General features: G+C 45.2%; 1 pseudogene; it reads right to left on the bottom strand.

Moving 5' to 3' along the window:
• Nucleotides 1–10,581: 10,581 nt before the first annotated feature.
• Nucleotides 10,582–21,698, bottom strand: LOC123181531 (uncharacterized; annotated as a pseudogene).
• Nucleotides 21,699–22,309: the final 611 nt, after the last annotated feature.

Raw genomic sequence — 22,309 nt, 5'->3', positions numbered from 1 at the left:
GAAAGTTGAACCTTCATATTGTTCCTCCTGGAGCACTCGCCCCCCCCTCCCCCAGAGTTTCAAAAGATGAATCTTCGTGTTGTTACTAAGGGTTCGCTAAATACCCTGGCTGTCGTACCAGATCTCATAGATGGTATAAAGACTATTCAAGGTTACGACTCTGAAGTCCAGAAGATTAAACGCCATCTAGCAGAAGGGAAGCCCTCATTCTTCACTATCGCCGATGATGGCGCCTTGTACTTCAAAGACCGCCTAGTGGTACCATGTTCGAGGTAAAACCTGTATCAGACTAAAAAGGTTATGAAAGAATCTCATGATACGCCTTTGTCTATTCATCCCGGTAGTACAAAGATGTACCAGGACATCCTTTAGGGATTCTGGTGGTCTAATATGAAGCAGGACATTTCTCGTTATGTTGCTGAGTGTGACGTTTGCCGTCGTATCAAAGCAGAGCATCAAAGGCCTGCTGGAACTCTGCGGCCTATCTCTATTCCTGAATGGAAATGTGACCATGTTGAAATGGATTTACCAAATCGCAGAAAGGTAATGATGCTATTCTTGTCATCATTGATCAGCTTTCTAAAGTTGCACATTTTCTGGCGGTCAAAGAAACAATCACGGCTAGTCAGCTTGCAACTCTCTACATGTCCAGAATTGTTTCACTTCACGGTATTCCACTGGTTATCAGTTCGGACCGTGGTAGCTTATTCACTTCAAGAGTTTCCAAGAAGCTATGGGAACTCATCTGTCTTTCAGTACTGCATTTCATCCTCAGTCGCAAGAACATGTTGAACAAGTAGCTTATTCACTTCAAGAGTTTCCAAGAAGCTATGGGAACTCATCTGTCGTTCAGTACTGCATTTCATCCTCAGTCGCAAGGACATGTTGAACGTGTCAACCAAGTTCTTGAAGACATGCTTTGAGCTTGTGTAATTTCCTTCGGCAAGAAATGGGAGGAATCTCTTCCATATGCCGAGTTCTCTTATAATAATAGCTATCAAGCTAGTCTGAAGATGTCCCCCTTCGAAGTGTTATATGGACGAAAGTGTCGAACCCCTCTGAACTGGTCAGAAACTGGGGAAAGTCCACTCTTCGGTCCGGATATTATCCAACATGCCGAAGAACAAGTCCGCATTATTCGTGAGAATCTCAAGACTGCTCAGTCACGTCAGAAAAGTCAGTATGACCGTCATCACAAAGACATGGTCTATCAACCTGGCGAAAAGGCTTATCTCAGAGTTACACCAATGAAGGGTGCTCACCGCTTCGGGATCAAGGGCAAGCTAGCTCCTCGCTATATCTGTCCCTTCACTATTCTCGAAAGGCGTGGAAAAGTGGCATATCAACTAGAGCTTCCACCGAACCTTTCTCAGGTTCACGATGTGTTCCACGTGTCACAGCTCCGCCATTGCTTCAAGGATCCAATCCGAACAGTGGATCATGAAGTGCTCGAATTGCAACAGGACCTCTCCTATAAAGAGCATCCGGTCCGCATTCTCTACCAAGCTGAACGCCGCACACGTCAGAAAGCGATCAAATTCCTCAAGGTCTAGTGGTCGCATCACTCTGAAGGTGAAGCCACTTGGAAACGCGAGGACCACCTGCATGATGAATACCCCGCACTGTTTCCTTCTACCTCCTAAATCTCGGGACGAGATTTCTTGTAGTGGAGGAGTTTTGTAACGCTCGGGTAATTAAGCTACAATAATCCCACGCTAATGGTGCCACGTCACCACGATTACTGTTGTTAACCTTGCGTTGGTTCGAAACCGTTTCAAATATTCAAATTCGAATAATGTCAACAATAAGAGTTTTTCAAAGTTTAAAACAAAAAAGTTCAAGAGGTGCCATGTTTTTGCATATGTAATTATGTGATAATAAACATATTTTTATAAAATGCCTAAGTATTTTAAAATAAATTAAAACAGAAAAGAAAATAAATAAAAAGAAAAACTAAAAAACTAAAAAAAATAAAAGAGGCAACCCCCCTGCCCCCTTGGGCTCTGGCCCAGTTGGCCATTGGGCCAACCCACCTGGCCAACCCATCTCCACTCCTTAACCCCCTTCCCACTCCACTGGACCCCCACCGACACACCCCCACTCCCCTCCCTCCCCCCCCACAAAAATATCTCCCCCCTTTTCCCCGACTGGATCGGGATCGGGGGAGGAGACCGTCGTCGCCGTCACCGCCTCGCCGGAGCGCTCCCTCACCGGTCTGCCTCCCGCTCCGCCGCGTCGTCTCCATCCTCCTCCTCACACCCCGCAGCCCCCGTCCCTACAATTCCCCCGTGAGCACGCCCCGAGCTTCTCCTCTCCTCCCCTGCTCGCTCGTGCGCGCTCGTGCTCGCGCTCACCATCACGGCGTCCCGCAACCGCGCACCGCGCCACCGTGGTCGCGACCTGCGTCCTCCCGCGCTCGTCCGCTCTCGCTGCCCATCGCCGGCCCCCGCGCGCGCCCTCGCCTCCTCTGCGAGTGCTGCCGCTCCGAGGCCGCCGCCTCCACCCCGCACGCGTGCATCCCACGCCTCGCGCGCCCCTGCCGCGCGCTCCGCTGGCCTCCTTGCCGCGTGCCTCGTGCGCCTCTCCCCCTTGCTCGCTGCTGCTCCGGGCGCGGCTCTGCCCGTGCCACCACGTAGCCGCCGCGCTCCGCGCCGCTAGGACCTCCCCGCGTGGATGCCCCCGCCTCGGCGCCGTCCTCGCCCAGCCGTGACACCACGCGCGCTCGCGCTGACCATGGCCGCCCGGTCACCCCCCTCGATGGCCGCCGCCCGCTCGCGCCCGCGGCCCCCTCCTCCGTCGGTCGCCGCCGCTGCCGTGCCCATGGCTCCGCCGCTATGGCCTCCGGCCGCCACTGTGAGCTGCGCCAATCGCCGCTCCCGTGCCGCTCGCTACCTCCCCAGGTCGTCGTGGCCTCGCCTGAGCCGCTTCCTCGCCGCCGCGGCCGCCTGGCCGGCGTCGTGGCCATCGGCCTAGCCACAGTCGGACCCCCCCCCCCCGCGCTGGCTGCCCGGGTCCGTTCGCCCCGGCACCCCACGCCCGCAACCGCGCCCGAGAACCGCGCCCGTTTGCCCGCTAAGCCCCTGGCCCAATGACAGTCGGGGCCCACCCAGAACAATTTAAAAAAAGGAATTAAAATAAATAAATAAATAATAATAAAACTAATTAACTTAATTAATTCTGATTAATTAACCTAATGACTAATTAACCTAATTAACTACTGTTAATTAACTAAACAGTCTATGACTAGTGGGACCCACCTGTCAGGTTGACCAGGTCAACTGCTGACGTCATGCTGATGTCAGCAAATACTATTCTGGATAATATTGGATTAATAAATTAGATAAATCCTAAAAATGATTTAAATCTTTTAAAATCAATATAAAATAAACCATAACTTAGATGGAAAAACTTTGTACATGAAAGTTGCTCAGAACGACGAGACGAACCCAGATACGTAGTCCGTTCGTCCGCCACGCATCCCTAGCATAGTGAACACGCAACTTTCCCCCTCCGGTTCATCTGTCCGAAAACGCGAAACCCCGAGGATATTTTCCCGGATGTTTCCCCCCTTCACCGGTACCTCCTCATACCGCGTTAGGGCACCCCTAGCACCGATACTTGTCATGTCATGCATCGCTATGCATCTGTTTGCTTAATATTTATTGTTTTTCCCCCTCTTCTCTCGCTAGACACTGAGACCGACATCGCTGCTACCCAGTACGACTACGGTGTTGACGACCCCTCTCTTTTGCCAGAGCAACCAGGCAAGCCCCCCCCCCCTTGATCACCAGATATCGCCTACTCTTCTCTCTACTGCTTGGATTAGAGTAGTGTAGCATGTTACTGCTTTCCGTTAATCCTATTCTGATGCATAGCCTGTCATTGTTGCTACAACTACTGATACCTTACCTGCAATCCTAAATGCTTAGTATAGGATGCTAGTTTATCATCAGTGGCCCTACATTCTTGTCTGTCTGCCATGCTATACTATCGGGTCGTGATCACATCGGGTGTTGATCACGGGTATATACTATACTTACTACACATGATATATGTTGTGACTAAAGTCAGGTCGGCTCGTTGAGTACCCGCGGTTGATTCACGAATTGGGGGCTGGAAGGACATACTTTCCCGACGGCCCTCTGTGTGGATCTTTGTGGCGGAGCGACGGTGTACGTTGAGACCACCCAGGTGAGAGGTGGGCCTGGCCCTGGTCGGCGTTCGCGGTTACTTCAAGATAACATGCTTAACAAGATCTTGGTAGTTGATCTGAGTCTGGCTACTGGCCTATACGCACTAACCAACTACGCGGGAACAGTTATGGGCACTCGACGTCGTGGTATCAGCCGAAGCCTTCGTGACGTCAGCGACTGAGCGGCGCTCGCCGGATTGGACCACGTAACGTAACTTCCTTTTAATGGAGGTTGCTAGGTCTGCTCACCGGTCGCCCTCGCAACATGAAGGTGTGCAATGGGCGATGGGCCCGGACCCCTGCGCCATAGGATTTAGACCGACGTGCTGACCTCTCTATTGTGCCTAGGTAGGGTTGCGACATGTTGATCTTCCGAGGCCGGGCATGAACCAGAAAAGTGTGTCCGGACAAAGGGGATCGAGCGTGTTGGGAAATGTGGTGCACCCCTGCAGGGAAGTTAATCTATTCGAATAGCCGTGATCTTCAGTAACAGGACGACTTGGAGTTGTACCTTGACCTTATGACAACTAGAACCGGATACTTAATAAAACACACCCTTCCAAGTGCCAGATACAATCGGTGATCGCTCTCTCATAGGGCGACAAAGGGAGGATCATCGGTTAGAATTATGATATGCGATGTTACTTGGTGAACTTACCATATACTCTCTTCTTCTGCTGCAAGATGGAGGTTGCCAGAAGCATAGTCTTTGAAAGGAGTAGCTATCCCCCTCTTATTCCGACATTCTGCAGTTCAGTCCACATATGATACCCCCTTTTTCCATTTGATACCAATGCATACATATGTAGTGTAGCTCCTTGCTTGCGAGTACTTTGGATGAGTACTCACGGTTGCTTTGCTCCTCCTTTTCCCCCTTTTCTATACTCGATTGCTGCGACCAGACGATGGAGCCCAGGAGCCAGACGACACTGTCGATGATGGCTACTACTACTCGGGAGGTGCCTACTACTACGTGCAGCCCGCTGGCGACGACCAGGAGTAGTTTGGAGGATCCCAGGCAGGAGGCCTGCGCCTCTTTCGATCTGTATCCCAGTTTGTGCTAGCCTTCTTAAGGCAAACTTGTTTAATTTATGTCTGTACTCAGATATTGTTGCTTCTGCTGACTCATCTATGATCGAGCTCTTGTATTCGAGCCCTCGAGGTCCCTGACTTGTAATATGATGCTTGTATGACTTATTTTATTTGTAGAGTTGTGTTATGACATCTTCTCTGAGTCCCTGATCTTGATCGTACACGTTTGCGTGTATGATTAGTGTACGGTCAAATCAGAGGTGTCACAATTAACCACCATTTTTTTGAATGCAGGAACCTTAAGAAGCAGAGGAGCACCCAGAAACAAGATTCCACCATGTTTTGGTCTCCTCCCCCAAGTGCGATCCTCAAAATAAATACTGATGGTGCTTGGTTTTCATGAATCGTCATTGTCTCGTGCATGGGGTTTTACTGTCAGAAATGATAGTGGTGCTTATGGCTGCAGGAGCAGGAAATCTGGAACATGTATCCAATGCTCTCCACGCCGAAGCCCCGGCCATGTTAAATGCAATCAATACTACTGCACAAATGGGATGTAATCTTGTGATATTTGAAATAGACTCCGTGGTGTTGAAGCAGGCGATCTCAAGCGAGGAGTATGCTTGTCGACTTTAGGTGTTGTGTTTCAGGAAATAAAATTTCAGTTGAATGTGGCTTTTAATGATGTAAATGTTAGTGTTTGTCCAAGATCTTGCAGTGTAGCAGCTCACAGCCTAGCAGCACATGGTGTAAGATTAGGAGATGGTGAATATGAAACTTGGCTAGGCTATTTCCCTGAGTGCCTCTTTGATTCGTAGGATTTTAAGAACATAGGAATAGGAAAAGTATAGGGTTGGAGTGGCATGCCCAATTGAATTCTATAGGATTAGCAATGAGTGTTCGATGACACAGGAAAAACAAAGGAATTGTAAAAGGAGGTTGGAGTGGATGTTAGATTTCTTATGAAATGTAGTACAGAAAATTCCATAGGAAAAATTCCTATGAGATTCAAACCTATGAATCGAAGGACCAATATAGGAAAAAATCATAAAGATTTCAATCCTTTGAAAATCCTATAAAATTTCTTTGAATCAAAGGAGCCCTGAGTTTGTTGTGAACTCAGTAGCTGGCGATTCGCTGGTCTAACTTTGTAATGGAATACAAGGTTTGTAATGGAATACAAGGTTGTTCCTTCAACAAAAAAATATCTACAGGAAGCTAGAACCAGCATAATCCAGTCAACTAATCCACACATCACATCGAGACGGGGTTTGTTGGCAGTATGCAATGGTGGTCCATATATCCAAATCATTTGTCATCTATGATGACTATTTTCTCCTAGCGCAAGGAATCAAATAGTATGAGTGAACATATTTTGTAATGCTGATTCCACGATGCATTGACCAATAGTAAGTGTTTAGGTACATTAGATGACCTGTTGCATCCATGGCACAAAACCAAATGGAATCAAGAAGTGATGCTAACTATATGAAGTTGTATTTGAAAGGAATTATAAGGAACATCAAGGCTCAAAAGTGGCACAAGTAACAAAATACTCCCTCCATTCCTAAATATAAGATGTTTTAGAATTTTAAAATGTGAACTGATACAGACTGAAATGGGTGAACATAGACAGTAAAACATGTCTAGATACATGTGAATATGGAAAAAGCTAAAACATCTTATATTTATAAACAGAGGTGAGTAGATTAGAGTTGGTAAATGCCTGGTGGTATCACAACCCTTTCTATCTCTACATCTGCTTCCGGTAGTACGTACTTTCCTGCATAAATACATGGTGAAGGATCTGTGGGCATGTTAAGCCTCGAGCGATTCCAACCTCTTTTTCATTCACCTCACCTAGGTTGACATCGAGCTCATTCCTCGTTGCGCTCTGCCCCTTGCCGACCCAGGGGTCATCTTCGTGGGGTACGGGTCCTCACACGACCGTCACATGCTGCCGGGAGCATTGTGACCAGCATAGTGTGTCCGGATGCAACCTAGGTTCTCCGTCGAGCAAGTGGAGTACCCTTGCCTTGATGCCTTCCTCACTTTCCTCCTTGGTGTTCCTCCACTACATTTGAGCATGTTGTGTTTTGTTTTTCTAGATTTTGATAGCTTTTCATGATAGCCACGAACCAAAAACCTGGTAATTATCATCATTTTTTATCTGATAGCCACGACATGTGTGGTGCTAATGCTCTGATAGCTACGCCCAATGGGTGTTTATTACAGTGAAAATTTGGTACCTGGAATAACCTGGTGACTATCACAGAATAACCCAATGATCGTCACCGAATAACATGGTGATTATAAGTGGAAAATCTGGTGCCTAGAATAACCAACATAATCTGGTGACCTTCACCGAATAACCAGAGACTATTATTGGGAAATTCGGTAACTAAAAACTTGTTGACTATACATAATAATAATAATAATAATAATAATAATAATAATAATAATAATAATAATAATAATAATAATAATAATCTAGTGACCATAACTGAATAACTTGATGACTATTATTGGGAAATCTGCTATGGGAAGTCTTGAGGTGAAACTCTAGAATAGTCTAGTAATCACACTAGGTTATTTTGGTAACTGAAACAATAAGACAAATAAGCAACACTAGCAAAGAGCCTGTGCCTTGCAACGGAGAAGAAAATACCACACTTCCCTAACACAATAACTATAACTCAAGACCGCAATAGGTCCACATATATTATTTTAACACATGGTATCCCATGTGGTGTCGCCATTTATCCTCCTTTCCACCATCGCCTACGGTGGCCTCACTGCCCACACAATAACAACGCTTTTAAATATTGTCAATCCTAAAACATCTCTCTCGACATAAGATGAGAAATATGCTTTTCTTGTGACATTTTGGCGAGGTGTGCACGTGCGGTTATAGAAGATTTGTTTCGTCTCAATCCTAGTTTTGTCGAGGTGCTCATTTTCAGTCCTAATTGACACCGGTATGAAAGAAAGACGGATCATGCGCTATTGGTTAAGGTTGCACCCTAAATAGCTTTTTTAATGATTAACAGGTAAATAACATCATATTCAGATTCTATATTTTTAATCAAATCACATATATAACATGTTAAACTTGGAGTTACCGTTTAAAAGATTTGGATATTTTTAAAAATCATTTGTTCTGTACTGCGGTTGATTAACCCAATTATCAGGGGGTTCCTGCAAAAGCAAAAAATTGGCTTGCGATTGATTATCAAAAATATCAGGGGGTTTATGCAAAAGTGAAAAATTGACTTAAAATGGACTATAGGTTGATTAATAGAATCATCAGAGGGTTTTCTGCAAAATAGTATGACGGACTAATAATCCTATTTTCTTTATTAGTAAGTATGTCACCTACATAATCGATAACATAATTCAGATTGCATGGTCCTTGTTATTAATCCGATAACAAAGTATTGCATAATCTAGGCAAGTAACATATCCAACGCGCTCACCGTGCCTAAAAACAAATTTCGGCCACGCGAAGCCATGAACCTCCACTTGGAACCTTCCCGTGCTCTCTTGTCTTGGCAAGGAAAAGCTCCACTACGCCCGTTGTCGCTGAAAAACCTTCCCCGTTGTCCTTCACCGGCATCGGCGCCCCTTTCCCCTCCCCCACGTCGTCCTTCCCCGGCCAGGCCGCCCCTCCGTCGCTTGATTGCCGCCAGCTAACTTCCTCTCTCACGACCCGCTGATGTGAGACCCGTCACCCGATTACAGTCGTCCGCAGCCTCCCCACGACAGATGGGATCCGTAGCTGCCCCCTCTGACCGCCGGCGATGACCACATGGCCGTAGAGTGCAGGCTCAGTCATCGCTCGGTCGTTGCTCCGCCGGCTACGATTCGTCGATGCAAAAGGACGATTGGCTTCTCTTCTTCTCCGACGACAAGGAGGCTGCCGACATGAGATTGGAGCAGCACCGGCTTCCGGCACGGCCTCGACGAGCAGTCGGCGGGACGCTCCTCCCCGCACCCGTCCCCGTCGTCTTCACCCCGGAGGAGATGATGGCTGCCATCCGGGATCTCGCCCAGGCGGTCACGAGCATCTACACGTTCCTCGCGAGATCCTATGGGCCGCAACCGCCTGTGCCCTTCGCCACCGCCCCGCCGCCGCAGCAGCCGCTGCGGCAGCCGCCATCCTCGGCGACCCCCGTCGCCGCCGCCATGCAGCAGCTGCCGTGGCAGCCGCCACCAGCGACGAATCCCAGCGCCTCCATCATGCAACAGGGGCAACAGCTGCAGCTGCCGCCACTGGCGACCGCGGCCCTGGGCATCCCAACAACGGGCCCGGGGGTGCCCATCCACCAGGTCCGGTTTCCCCCATTGCCATCTCCATTACCGACCTGGCTCATTGGGTCCCTTGAGCCGGTCTACATGACGGCCTCAGTCGGGCCGCACGTGTTGCCCCCGCAGGCGACGCACCCGGCCATGCAATTTGGCGAGTCCTCGGGCGCCGCTGAGCCCTTCGCCAGCGTCGATGGGCCCCTGTTCTAGGGCAACACCCTGATGCCCGCCTACTCGGCCCCGTCATCCTCGCTGCTCCGTGCTGACGAGGCGCACCCGCCCGTCGTCCACGTCCAGACGCCGCCGAGATTCTCCAAGCTGGAGTTCGCGACCTACGACGACACCGTCGACCCCCTGAATTGGCTCAACCAATGCGACCAATTTTTCCAAGGACAGCGCACGCTCGCGTCCGACCGCACCTGGATCGCCTCGTATCATCTCCGAGGAGCCGCGCAAACGTAGTACTACGCCCTCGAACAGGACGATCAACTCGAGTGTCGCCGCCAAGGGTTGTGCTTCAACTACGACGAGCCCTACATACCGGGCCACGTCTACCCACGACTCTTCTACCTGGAGGCTGCAGACTACATTGAGGAGGACCCTGCCACCGTCGGGCTCGGCGACAAGCCCGCCCTAGTTGACGCGGAGGTGTTTGGCGACCGTTGACCTTCCCCGCCTTCCAGCTCGAGGACGAGCTGTTTGTGCAGGCGGGAAGGATGTTATGACCGGCATATTAGGGGCTTAGCCCAGTTAGTTGTGGCCCAGTTTATTTTATCGTTATTAGGGGCTTAGCCCAATTATCTTATTAAGAGGATTATGTAAACTCATGTAAGGACCTGTTTTGGGATTAAGCAAGAAGCAATCATATTTGCTCGGCTTCCTTAGGGAGCCGGGAGACCTAACCCTAGCTGCCGCCCCTGCTCTCTCTCTCTCCTTCCTCCATGCCATCCCTCCTTCCACCCTTACAACCTGAGACCACACCCTGGTAGGGATCTGGTTCCTACCAGCGCTATACATTCTAGGTATCGTGCCTAAAGGCGAAAACAAATAGCATTATTGCATCAACACCAAGCTTTGCAGCTGGAGATAACTCGTTTATTCTTCAAACATAAAAACTAGCTTGTGTACAATAATTTGGTGAAGTGGTGCATGGTTACAACAAAAGTTGTTATAATGGGTACACATACATGCGCAGCTGGCAGTAGCCACCCCTAATTGATATTTGTTGGTTTATACCTTTATGGTTTTGCCAAGTTACTTACAGATTTATGCCAAACAATGCATTTGCACACACGACAAATTGTTGGAAAAATACTTCTTACGTTCCTAAAAGTAAGGCCAACAGTTTTTTTTTCAAAAGTCAAACAGTGTGAAGTTTGATCAAGTTTATAGAAAAACTATTAATTTCTATAATACCAGATCAATACAGTTAAATACATAATATAATATTTTTATACCATGTCAATGTAGTATTATAGATTTTGGTCGTTTTTTCCAAAAAGTTAGTCAAACATTGTATTGTTTGACTTCTGGGAAAAAAATATACGCCTTACTTTCAGGAACGGAGGGAGTACGAAGATAACCCAGAAACATATTTCCCACTTTCTAAGACCAGTGCCCACTGCCCCACAAGTCTCAGGAGAATATTAACAGCCTCAGCGAAAGAAATCGCAAGTAAAAGAAAACAAAGAGATAAAAATTCAAGCCTAAAATAGAAAAAAAAACTCAAACCTACCTCAACAAGTCTAGGCAGCACCAATCAGGTCCTTTAATTCAACAAGTCAGTCAGCAAGTTCTTGATACTCCTCTGAACCTACGAAGTCCATGGCCTACATAAGATAAGATCAATATTATATTATCAGGGAGAACTTCTCAAATTCCAGTACTGAGAGAAATGGGTCAGTTATTATAAATGGCATGGCTTTCTTTTCATCGTGTCATTCCTGGTCTGCATTTCACATGTTCATGAACTAAATTTTGTTGTTAAAGATGGCTACTCTACATCCTTGCGATCATTCAAGAATTAATAGTAAATATTGCAAAACCACAACTGTTGAGGTATCAACGTTGCTTTTTACCACCAATCTATGGGCAGCCTGTGTCTCAAAGCCCAGATCTCACACGTTCAGGCTCTTAACAGCCTTACCGACTGCTTGCTCCCATATGCCAGTGCTGAGGAGGCAGAGAAGCACCACCAGAAGGTAGACCGATGAATCACGGGTTGAGCCTGACCTAGCCAGTATAAGCCACACGAGAGTACTGCTGTCGTTCACTTCATTTGTGGAACTCAGTTCAGCCTGTTTCAACTCGGCTAACTTACAAAGCAAATCCCCAATACCGATCAAACACTGAGTCCCTAAAATTCAATAAATGTGTGGTCTGAAAAAGATATACAGCTAAACTATCGGTTTTACAAACTGTCAAACCAGGTGTTACAGCAGCACGGTCTATCGGTCACGCTGCAGGACAGCCAAAGCAATGATCCTATGCAGCCGTAGCATCATTGTTGTAATTTCTTTGCACCACACTTCAATGCTTGACCTATTTGAGAGCACGTGCTGTTAAAAGATTACTCTTGACCTTCATCCCCAACTTGGAACTTATCGAGCTGATTGAGTTGCTTGGCTGCTCACTGAACATTATCCATTCTTCACCTCTCCATTATGGCGTACTTGGATGCGGCGGATGGCAGCAACTCGAAAGTTTTCTTGGCAGGAAAAATAATAGCAGGGAGGCGAGAGACGCGGGAGAGCATGCTATACACCGGCTGGTCGGCCTCAACTCGTGTCTCGTCCATCTGCTACATGGCTGCGTTACAGGACGGACCATTGCCTACTCGGCACATGTGGGCCAAGGCTGTTAAGAGACCTAAGGGGTAATATTTCGTCTTTAAGACACAGTCCCCTGGCTATAATGGTGGTCATATGATTTTTTTTCCAAAAGTGGTGGTTAAGTGATATAAGTGCCAGAGTGGTTGAGATTTTGCGATATTTCCTCATGAACTATATAGTGGGCAGCAAAACCAAAAGTCAGGTACCTCTTTCAAGGAGCTTTTAAGATGCATCTCAGCTAACAATAATTCTTGTTTCCTTCCTGTCGTGGATGAAATTTCCATGTAGAACTTGCAAAGCTGCAAAGAAGCTTGAGCAAACTTTTTGAACTTCTTATGGTCATGACATAATTCTGAACCCTGTGAGGATAACAATCACCAAGATGATGTGGAACTATGAGTACTAGAACATAAATACAGTACACAGTCTGTTGCAAGTAGAAAGTAACAATGAAATAAGAATACTTGGATTCAACAAGAAAATAAAGTCAGCACTTACACAGCATTCATAAAATTTCCAAACGAATAAGTAATTATACATCAATTAAAGCCAGTGCTACTTAACAAGATAGTGAGGATATACGAATACACACACTGTAAACCAGAGAAGAGGAGATTTGGGGGAGGCCACACATGGTGCAACTGCCGTGGGTGGCCTTTTTTCATAAGGTGCTCAAGGAGCAATTAGGGTTTACAAACACTATTACGAGGTATGCAGAATCAGTAAAAGCAAATATATCGCAAACACACACAATTTGTAGATGCCATTGCAAAGACGGAAATCTTGCCACTGTCAATTACTTCCTCCATTCCAAAATATAAGATGTTTTATAGCAAGCTAAAACATCTTGCCAAAATGTCTTATATTTTTAAACGGAGGAAGTAAATACCATCCACTCTTTCTTTCTCGTGCCTCCCCACACCATTCCCCTTCTCCAACTTATTAGTGTGCCAGCTTTCTGTCACACTCTTAAGCCCTAGGACTCACTGCATGCTAGTGTTCAAGCACACTTGCTCATCATCACAGACAACGACCATAACACTCTTGACAAGGCCATGGCCCCCATCCTATTACTACAACAGCTCCAACCCGGACAGCGGTGCCACGATGCATCTGAGCAGCACAATGGAACAAGAGCTGTGTTGGTCGGGCAAAATGGGCGACTGACACCGGTCAGCATCTTACCATCAACCACCAATAGCATGCCACTTACATTCTATAGGCTACAAGAATGTCTATGTCAGAGGTGTGTCTGGTGACTCAGCATGCCCCAATCAGTCACCTGGGTGCAATTTAGTCTGCACACAGCACTGTATGGCATAGCCAGCAGACTTTTATTGCCGAGTCAGCCATATCAGACTCTTGACACCTGAGCCGAATTCAAAGACAAAAAACTAAATCAGAGTCAGTTCCGACACCCATGTTCGCATGCAAAGACGTGCGATATTTACACATACAGCATGCATGTTGTACAGCATGATCCAGAAGACCAGAACAGCAGCACAAGAGAGCACGGCAAGGCGTTGTTGTATCTCGTCAACACAGTGCGTGTGTGATGTTTTGGTCAATGATCTAGGACCGAGAGGAGACGATGTGCACTCGTTGGCTCGGCTCGTTGGCAATTCTCAGTGCCCACTGCCCACCACATGTTTGACGATGCCTCAAACATGAAATTTTGCATTTCTTTTCAATTTTTCTGTCAGATGGCCAAATTGTCACTTTGGTATTCATCGAATTCAGTTGCTAACAAATCCTATTTCTAACCTTTGAAATGATCCACAGCAATTACCTCAATTTGAAGGGCAAACTATGGAGAAAAAATCAGACACCTTCTTTGGACACTATACATTGCCTCTCATTTCTTATTCTCCTCACTGGAGACAATGAGTTAAGCAAGTTGCCACAATACTGCCACCCTCCTGACCGCACATGAACAGCTGCATACGCTGCTGTCCAATTTTCTGACCTGCTCTAATAAAGCTTAGCTTTTGTGTTATTTTGTTTGGTTCTCTTCTGTTTTTTGGAAGGTCTTTATTTCAGTTTGGCCATTGGCCTTTTGTACTTCTGCGCAATCTCAGTGTCTTCTTCATAACACATAACGACAGGCATTTTGATGCTTGTTCGAGAAAAATCAGCAAAAGAAACAAACCCACCATGCATGCCCAACAGTGGCCAAAATGTTAAGAAATTCAGTACTCCTGGTATTTTTGACTCTACAGTAGACATCGGAATAGGAATACCAAGTTACTTTTCACACATGCCACTTCAGAGGTCAATAATAGTATAACATGTAGAAGTTCCAAAAATATAGAGAGAGCATGCAGGAGAGGAAACTTAAGGGAATCCCAGAAGAATCTGGTTGGCTTTAGCTTCCAAGCCAGATTTGGATTTTGTGTCAAAACCAAATTTCTGAACACAGATGCTCACCCGTCCGCCAATACAGAAAAGATGAATATTTAGGACACATCTCACACTGTTGTGTTGGTGTAGAATAGGCAGTCCTAAGCATGTGCAGATGCAGCTATATAATTCAAATTGCTTGAGATGATGAACTGTATGTAGAGGAACATGTATCTTGAGTGCTCGACTTGAAGAATCTGGTGTGTCTGCGCTAATAGGTTTCATGTTATATCAATTTGAGTGTGCTCGACTCTATTTGTTGAACTTGTGTTGTTCGATACATTTATGTTCAAACATGCAATTTTCCCAGTGTGTGCCCTATCTCCAGTTGGCTAAGCGGACTACTGGAAAGAAGTACTATGTACCAAAGTAAAACATTAAGACATATAGCAAAACCAAAAAGAAAGAGATAAATGAGTCATTCAGTGTGGACTAAGTTTATGAACCTTTAGATATTGAACTTGATTGAGCAAAGCTTTAGAACATTTCTTGAGGTCACCCTTGCTCTTATGGTATCTAGCACATAATCCACATATCTCCGGAACGCTAGCCCCATTTTGTACAATCTAGAAACACAACCAATCAGATAAACTGCAGGTCAATGCGGGAATAAAGATGAAAGCCAAGTAAAAGCTTATGAACCTGCTCAAGGATATCACCAATTATATCTAATAATTGACTTGATTGCCTGGTCTCTTTATTTGAATCATCTGAAGTGTTGCCTATGGATTTAGCTTCTTGAGTGTCATTAAGATGAGTAGCTTGTTCTTCAAGGGTGGTCATCACCTTGTCCAGTAAATCAACATTGAAGCACTTGTTGACGGACAAATTTAATACCATTTTGATAGCTTCAAGTGTCTGCACAGGATACCATGCATTATATTTTGTCATTCTACTACACATTATAGCTGGCGCATAGGCCTAAGATACTCAGATATTCAAATGAGAGAACATCTCCGCCCCACAGGGAGACATGGAGAAAAGCTATCTACTTCATGAGATTAACAAACTTGGTATAATATGAAGATCTATTATTAAACCGTTGAGTACCAAAGATTACAAATGGTATTACACTAAATAAGTAAAGGAAGAAACAAACCATTGCATATCTGTAAGTATGATGCAAGAAGCCAAGTTACCAAAAGCCATGGGAAGAGCATCGCTGCAAGTCAGTTTTGACCTCAACCAGTGGCTGGAGTAGTTTCTTTTCTTCTTAATTATCTATGCATAGTACTAATCTATTTAGATATACTATACTAACAGAAGGGTTTCTCATGTGCTCTATTACCTTCAACAAAAACAAAAGATAATTAACGAGTATAAAGTCAGGATCAGATCCCGTAAAGGGGATTGTGCTGATGTGTGTGATCAGCTGAAAAGTACTCCACATCAATATACTTCTTACCAGTCGAATATTGCCTGTGTCCAAAGCAACCTTACTGTAATTTTCCCAAACTTGCCAACTATTCCTCCTATAAATAAATGATTTAATTTTAATAAGAAACAATTTACTTAATAAACTTATGGAATAGGAGGTGATACACACTTGAACTTAACAGCTTCCCTGAATGACTGGACTGACGCTTGACTCTTCCCTCTAATCATGTGCCTGAAAAACTGACATTATTAGATAGAGTAACAGATAAGAGAAAATCTTGTGAGAATAATCCTTGCTTAGGATTTAATCTAGTAGGTTTATGTATCCACTATTCAATAGGTAAGCCTTAGAAACTAAGGTAGCAGTAAGAAACTTTATTTTGTCATCTTGGTTACCACTAGTGGGCTGTCAGGTCCAAACCGACATACCTATGTACCGACCTTGTATCCTATATATGCCTACCACTATGAAATACAAGGATTGCCGTCTTTGCAGCACACACATAAACCATCTAGCCAAGTACCAGTGTACAAACCGACATACCTATGTACCGACCTTGTATCCTATATATACCACTATGAAATACAAGGACTGCAGCTTTTGCAGCACACACATAAACCATCTAGCCAAATACCAGTGTACGACAGGAAGAAAGAATTTCCAACAAATTTATGTCACAAAGATCAAAATGGTATTGCTTTCATTATAATCAAAATATCATAAAAATTTCTTGGGCCAACAAGTACACAAAACAAACGAGTGGTTCTTCCTTCCCCGGAACATGTAACCCCACCTGAGCATTGCAGCTTATGTAGCAGCTTTGACTTGCATGTTTGGTACACTATAATTTCCAAATGAACTATATACGAAAGTAACTCGATGCATTCTTTATGAAAGCTGGCTATTCCTAGTCCAAGATAGAACATAGCAGATAGCACTATCCAATAAGGTGAACATGTCAAAACCAAAATGTTCTGGCGTTAGTTTGACCTGGTGAACTGAAGGGTTCAACTGAAATAAAGAAATATCAACAGTGCAAAGGAAGAGAAGCTAACTGCAACTACGAGGTGAATGAATACAGAAACAGGACACCTGATTCCATCACAGCTACAACATAGTAATGAAGGAATAAATATAGAAGGGTGAGCATACATGCAGGCTATATTGTTCCATGCTTCTCCATTTTCAGGATCTATCTGCACAGCACGACTAAAAGCATCCAAAGCCTTCTCAAGATCTTTGTACTGTTTTACTAGGGGAATAAGCTATTCTAAGCTTAGGTTTCCTATATTATAATATAAAAATATAGTACGAAAAATAGAAGGATCAACAAGAACCAGACAAAAGAACAAAGGCAAACCACAAAAAAGGAACAGCTAAAAGAGAACTGCGAGATAATCAACAGCTGGAACCTCTCCGATCATATCATGCTTTAACATCTAACAATTTTTGAAATCGTTAGCAAAATAGGACATTTTTGTGACCCAGTAGTAGAGCACCCTATTTGTGAACTGAGATAGAAATTTTGGCACCGATCGTATATTACATATTTAATATTTGAAACAGACCAAATGTATCTTGTACTGTCCAGAAGAAATGAAAATATGAGCGTACCAGACATTTCATCACTCCGACTCCTCCGACTCACATGTAAACATTGTGCAAGTACAGCAGCTTGCTGGACCGGAGTTAGTGATATATGTGTGCTTCCACTATTCGAGTAATTCACATTTTCTGCTAGCAAAGGCGTTCTTAGTATATCACAGACACTTTCACCAGGAACATAGCTCCTCGTCTTTGACAAAGCCACAACATCATCCGGAGCTCCTGTTTGTTCTGTTGATTGCCCCTCATCAGCTGCTGGTTTAGTGGTCTTTGTAATAAGTACCATTTGGGACTTCGCGTCCACCTATACCAAAGGATTGATCATTTCAAAAAGATTAAGGACAATGATTCCATATATGTTATGCAACAGCAACATGAATGATAGAAATGAAGTAGCTTTTAACTATATATGTGATGTATACATCATTGTTCTCTCATTTTCTAACAAGGTCCTCAAAAGTCAGACTACGAGGGAATCAGGTAGTGTCTATTTTCAGAAGTCAATACTGAAAAGCATTTCTTGCAAAATGACATGGTCCTCTATCATCAAGCTCCAGAAGCTAAAACAGAAACAGGAAGTGCCATGAGGTCGAGCACAATATACCTGGTGTATTGTTCGAAAACCAAGAATCCCTGTGAGGGAAAGATGAATCCCACATACCTCTTGAGCACTATCCAGATGCAACCTATACAAATACAAACGCCATAATTCTTTTAGGACAGTATTATGCTCAGATCAGCTACAGATTTTCTGTTCCCACTGCCATTCAGCATACAGGTTGAATAAATCAGGAAAGCTTCGGTACCCTATGATAGTAAATCAGGTACGTATTCATCTAGAAGTACAACACAGATAAGCTATCAAACATTCATGGAAAATATTTCTATAGAGAACATTTGTTTCCGAAAAAATGTCCCTGGATGTGTAATCAACTTTTTGCAGTTATTGGCTCGTGCTTTAAGTCAGTCTAGACATGTTATGCCCAGCACTTTAACTTCACGGCAGCCTCTGAACATCCCATGTAGTGATAAATAGTATTTTGAGTGTCTGACATACAAGACATGACTTCTTATCAACTATCCACTATCCAAGTTATTTCTACTTGTACAATAATTTCTGAACATCCCACGTAGTGAGAAATAGTATTTTGAGTGTCTGACAAACAAGACATTTGACTTCTTATGAACTATCTACTATCTAAGTTATTTCTACTTGTACACTAACTATCTACTTCGTTTTACATGTAACCTAAGAGAAATGAACTAGTGATATATTAGGGGCCTGTTCGGCAATCCATCGCTCCGAGAAATACGAGAATCTGCGGAGCATCTGTTTCTCCACTCCGTATTTTCAACTGAAGCTCGGGCCGCTCCGGGAGCGGAGTCGTGTGGAGTGGCGAGACTCCGAACAGGCCCTAGATAGCAACAGTTGGACATATAAATGTCTTCATACATTCTTACTGTTATTCAGTCTACCACTAGTGATCCTGAATAATTGCCTTAGGGCAAGTATACAAGTATACTGACATAGGCTTAGGTTCTTGTGAGAACACAAAAGCACACATATCCTCTAGGAAACTTGTGATATGATTTCTTACCTTGAAGCATCAACTCGACCATACTTATTTATACTCTGCAAGTCCAGCTTCTAAAAGAGCAGCTGAGACTAAAGAAGAGCCTTCTCCATCACATAAGAAAGAACCCCAGTAGCTAGAAACCCTTTCAAGTTCACCAAAGTGGGCCAACATTTTATTTTTGTACACCTGTACTTGATCAAACAAAGAGGATGATAGCTCATCTAAAATATTCTGCTGGGACATGGATAATCTGCACAGCCACCATGATACACTGCAAAGGTCAGAGTCTAGGCTCTTTATGCTTGTCAACAGAAGTTCCGCAAAGACAATGAACTGCAAAATAATAACAAGATAAAAGCTAAGATTGCTCAAAAAATGAGATACACTATATATTTTTCTGAATTTATGTCAAAATCAATCACAACGCCCAACAAAAGGTACCCTCATACAACACTAGTTATAAGTTCTAAGTTATAACCTTTCAAAATTATGCATTTAATAAGCCCCATTTCCAATGAAAAGGCGATCCAAGAGATGGAACAACAACACTGCTAACATCCAATAATCCCTCTCCAACACAAAAAGAGATGTATTTTGACTTGTTAAGACAAGACTTTGACCAACAGTTACTCCATTAATATGTCATAGCCTTGTCTTGACGAATCAAATATGCCTCGCATTTGCGATGGAGGGAATACTGAATTAAATTGAATTAGTACTAAACACTGGAGTAACAGTACATGCACCAATTTTGTAAATCAAAAGGAACTTTAGCCTGCTTAACACTTCTTTGCATGTCCATAGCCACATTGTCGTCTAGTGTCATTAGACATATAATGTGTCGGTCATTACGTGTTCCGTACGTGTTATGTGCGCAAAAATGACTAATACGGACAGGTCAAGCTTCATCCGGGATGGTTAAATCCGTTAAATGAGCTAACAATAATCTATATTATAGCTCATACAGAAACCTATAGTCCCAGTGTATTACTCCCTCCGATCCAAATTAGTTGTCGCTCAAACGGATGTATCTAGCACTAAAATGCGTCTTGATACGTCCATTTCAGCAACAACTAATATGAATTGGAGGGAGTACAAATTATGAGATATTTCAACGTAAAGCAACTGTCTACAGACAGATCATACAAAAGATGGAAGTAGAGTATACAGAAATAAAAACTGAAAGGAACTCCAATCGAGTAAAATTACAATGAGTGGACAGAGCAAGCCACCTGAAAATATATACCTGCAAGAGCAAGAATTTCCCATGAACATGGGAACCAAAAGAAGCTAAATGATGAGAAGCCCATGCCTCCCATTTGCCTCCAGGATCACTATACCACCTTTCATCCAATGATGAAGTCCAAAAAGGAACGAATTTCCCATGAACATGTGAATCAATGGAAGCCCATTGATCCTGCTTGCCTCCAGCATCACTATACAACCCGTCATCGAATGATGAAGTACTAAAGAAAGGAAAGGGTGAATATTTTCTTGGAGGCCTGCAAATAGTTGGAAACAAACTCAAATAATTATTAGCCACATTAGCATCTATAGTACTAGAGAATTTACAAATGTCTGGAGGCTTGACGAATACACTAAATGAAGTTTCTACAAAGGAGAGAAGATGCAAGTAATCGAATTATCGATTCAAAACTTTACAAGCCACGCAACCATATGCTGAAACACGTTATCCCATAATAATGAAATGCTGTAGAAAACAGTTGAGCTTTACCAACTCACCCTGTCACGTTCTGCTGCGTGAATGCGAGCAGCGCCGCCACCGCTGCGGAGAGAACAAGCGCGCACCTGCACTCGAACCCCTCGTCCGCCGCCCCTCCTCCGTCATCCCCCAGGACGAACACCTCGGCAGCGGCAGCGAGGTGGCCGTAGAACTGCGCAGGGGAGTCATCGTCAGCCTCGGTCGAGGCAGAGGCTCGGAGGATGTGCGGGACGGCGGAGGCGAGCGCAGCCGCGTAGTCCCCGAGCTCGACAGCGGCGAGGGCGGAGGCGACGACGGGGCCGAGAGGGTGGACTGGGGGAGGTGAATGAGGCGGTGGTCGGGAGGCTGCGGTGGGGAAGGTACAGCGCAGGAGGCGGAGCTCGACTTCACGGAGGGAGGTGGGGGAAGGGCTGGATGCCGCCATGGCGACGTCGAATGGTTATTTTTCTAGAGGGGTTAGAGCATCTCCAGGGGCCGGCGCGCGCAAAAGACAGCTTTAGTGTGCGCCCATTGTCTGGTTTGGGTCGCGCTAAAATGCACAGCGCGCTTTTATTCTACAAACTAAAAATGTAAGCATTGAAGTAAAAATTAGATAGATTGTATAGATTTTAAACGATACAAAGGTATTTTACATCTGAAACATAGATTGCATAATAAAAACGACAAACGATAAAAAACAAGATAGATTGCAAAAAAAAACTACTCTAAGTCGCTATCATCATCATCATTATCATCCTCGGCGGTGTCGTCCGAAGTATCTAGCCAGATGTCCAGCCACCGATCATCGTTCGACATGAAGAACGACTGCCCACCTGCTGCAACGAGGTCGGACTGCGCATTCGCCAACGCCTTCCGCCGACGCCTGTCCAACCGCTCCTCGTGGCGCCTTCGCGTGTCCTCCTCGCGACGCCTTGCCCAGTAGACCTGCTCGTAGGCGACGTCCTCCGGGTGGCGCCGGCGCCACTCCGCCATGACCCGCTCGTCCTCCTGGGCGACGAGGAGGCGGCGCTGCCGCTCGGGGTGCTCCGCACGGTCTTGTGCCGTGTTCAGACGCGGCGACGGGGCGAAGTCGAGCGCTTGCTGGAGCGTGTACACATCTTGAAAGTTCATCTGGCCGCGTGGCCGGCCTAGGCGCCACGCCGCCGTGTCGTACGCGCGGGCGGCCTCGCGCGCCGTCCCGTACGTGCCGAGGCCGAGCCGGAGATCGCCGGAGCGTATCTCCGCGTAGTAGCCGCCGTTGGGGCGCAGGCGGACGCCGCGGTAGCC

The sequence above is a fragment of the Triticum aestivum genome, chromosome 1A (assembly GCF_018294505.1).
Source record: "Triticum aestivum cultivar Chinese Spring chromosome 1A, IWGSC CS RefSeq v2.1, whole genome shotgun sequence".
In the NCBI taxonomy this organism is placed as follows: domain Eukaryota; kingdom Viridiplantae; phylum Streptophyta; class Magnoliopsida; order Poales; family Poaceae; genus Triticum; species Triticum aestivum.
This window is presented reverse-complemented; position numbering and strand designations above follow the sequence as displayed.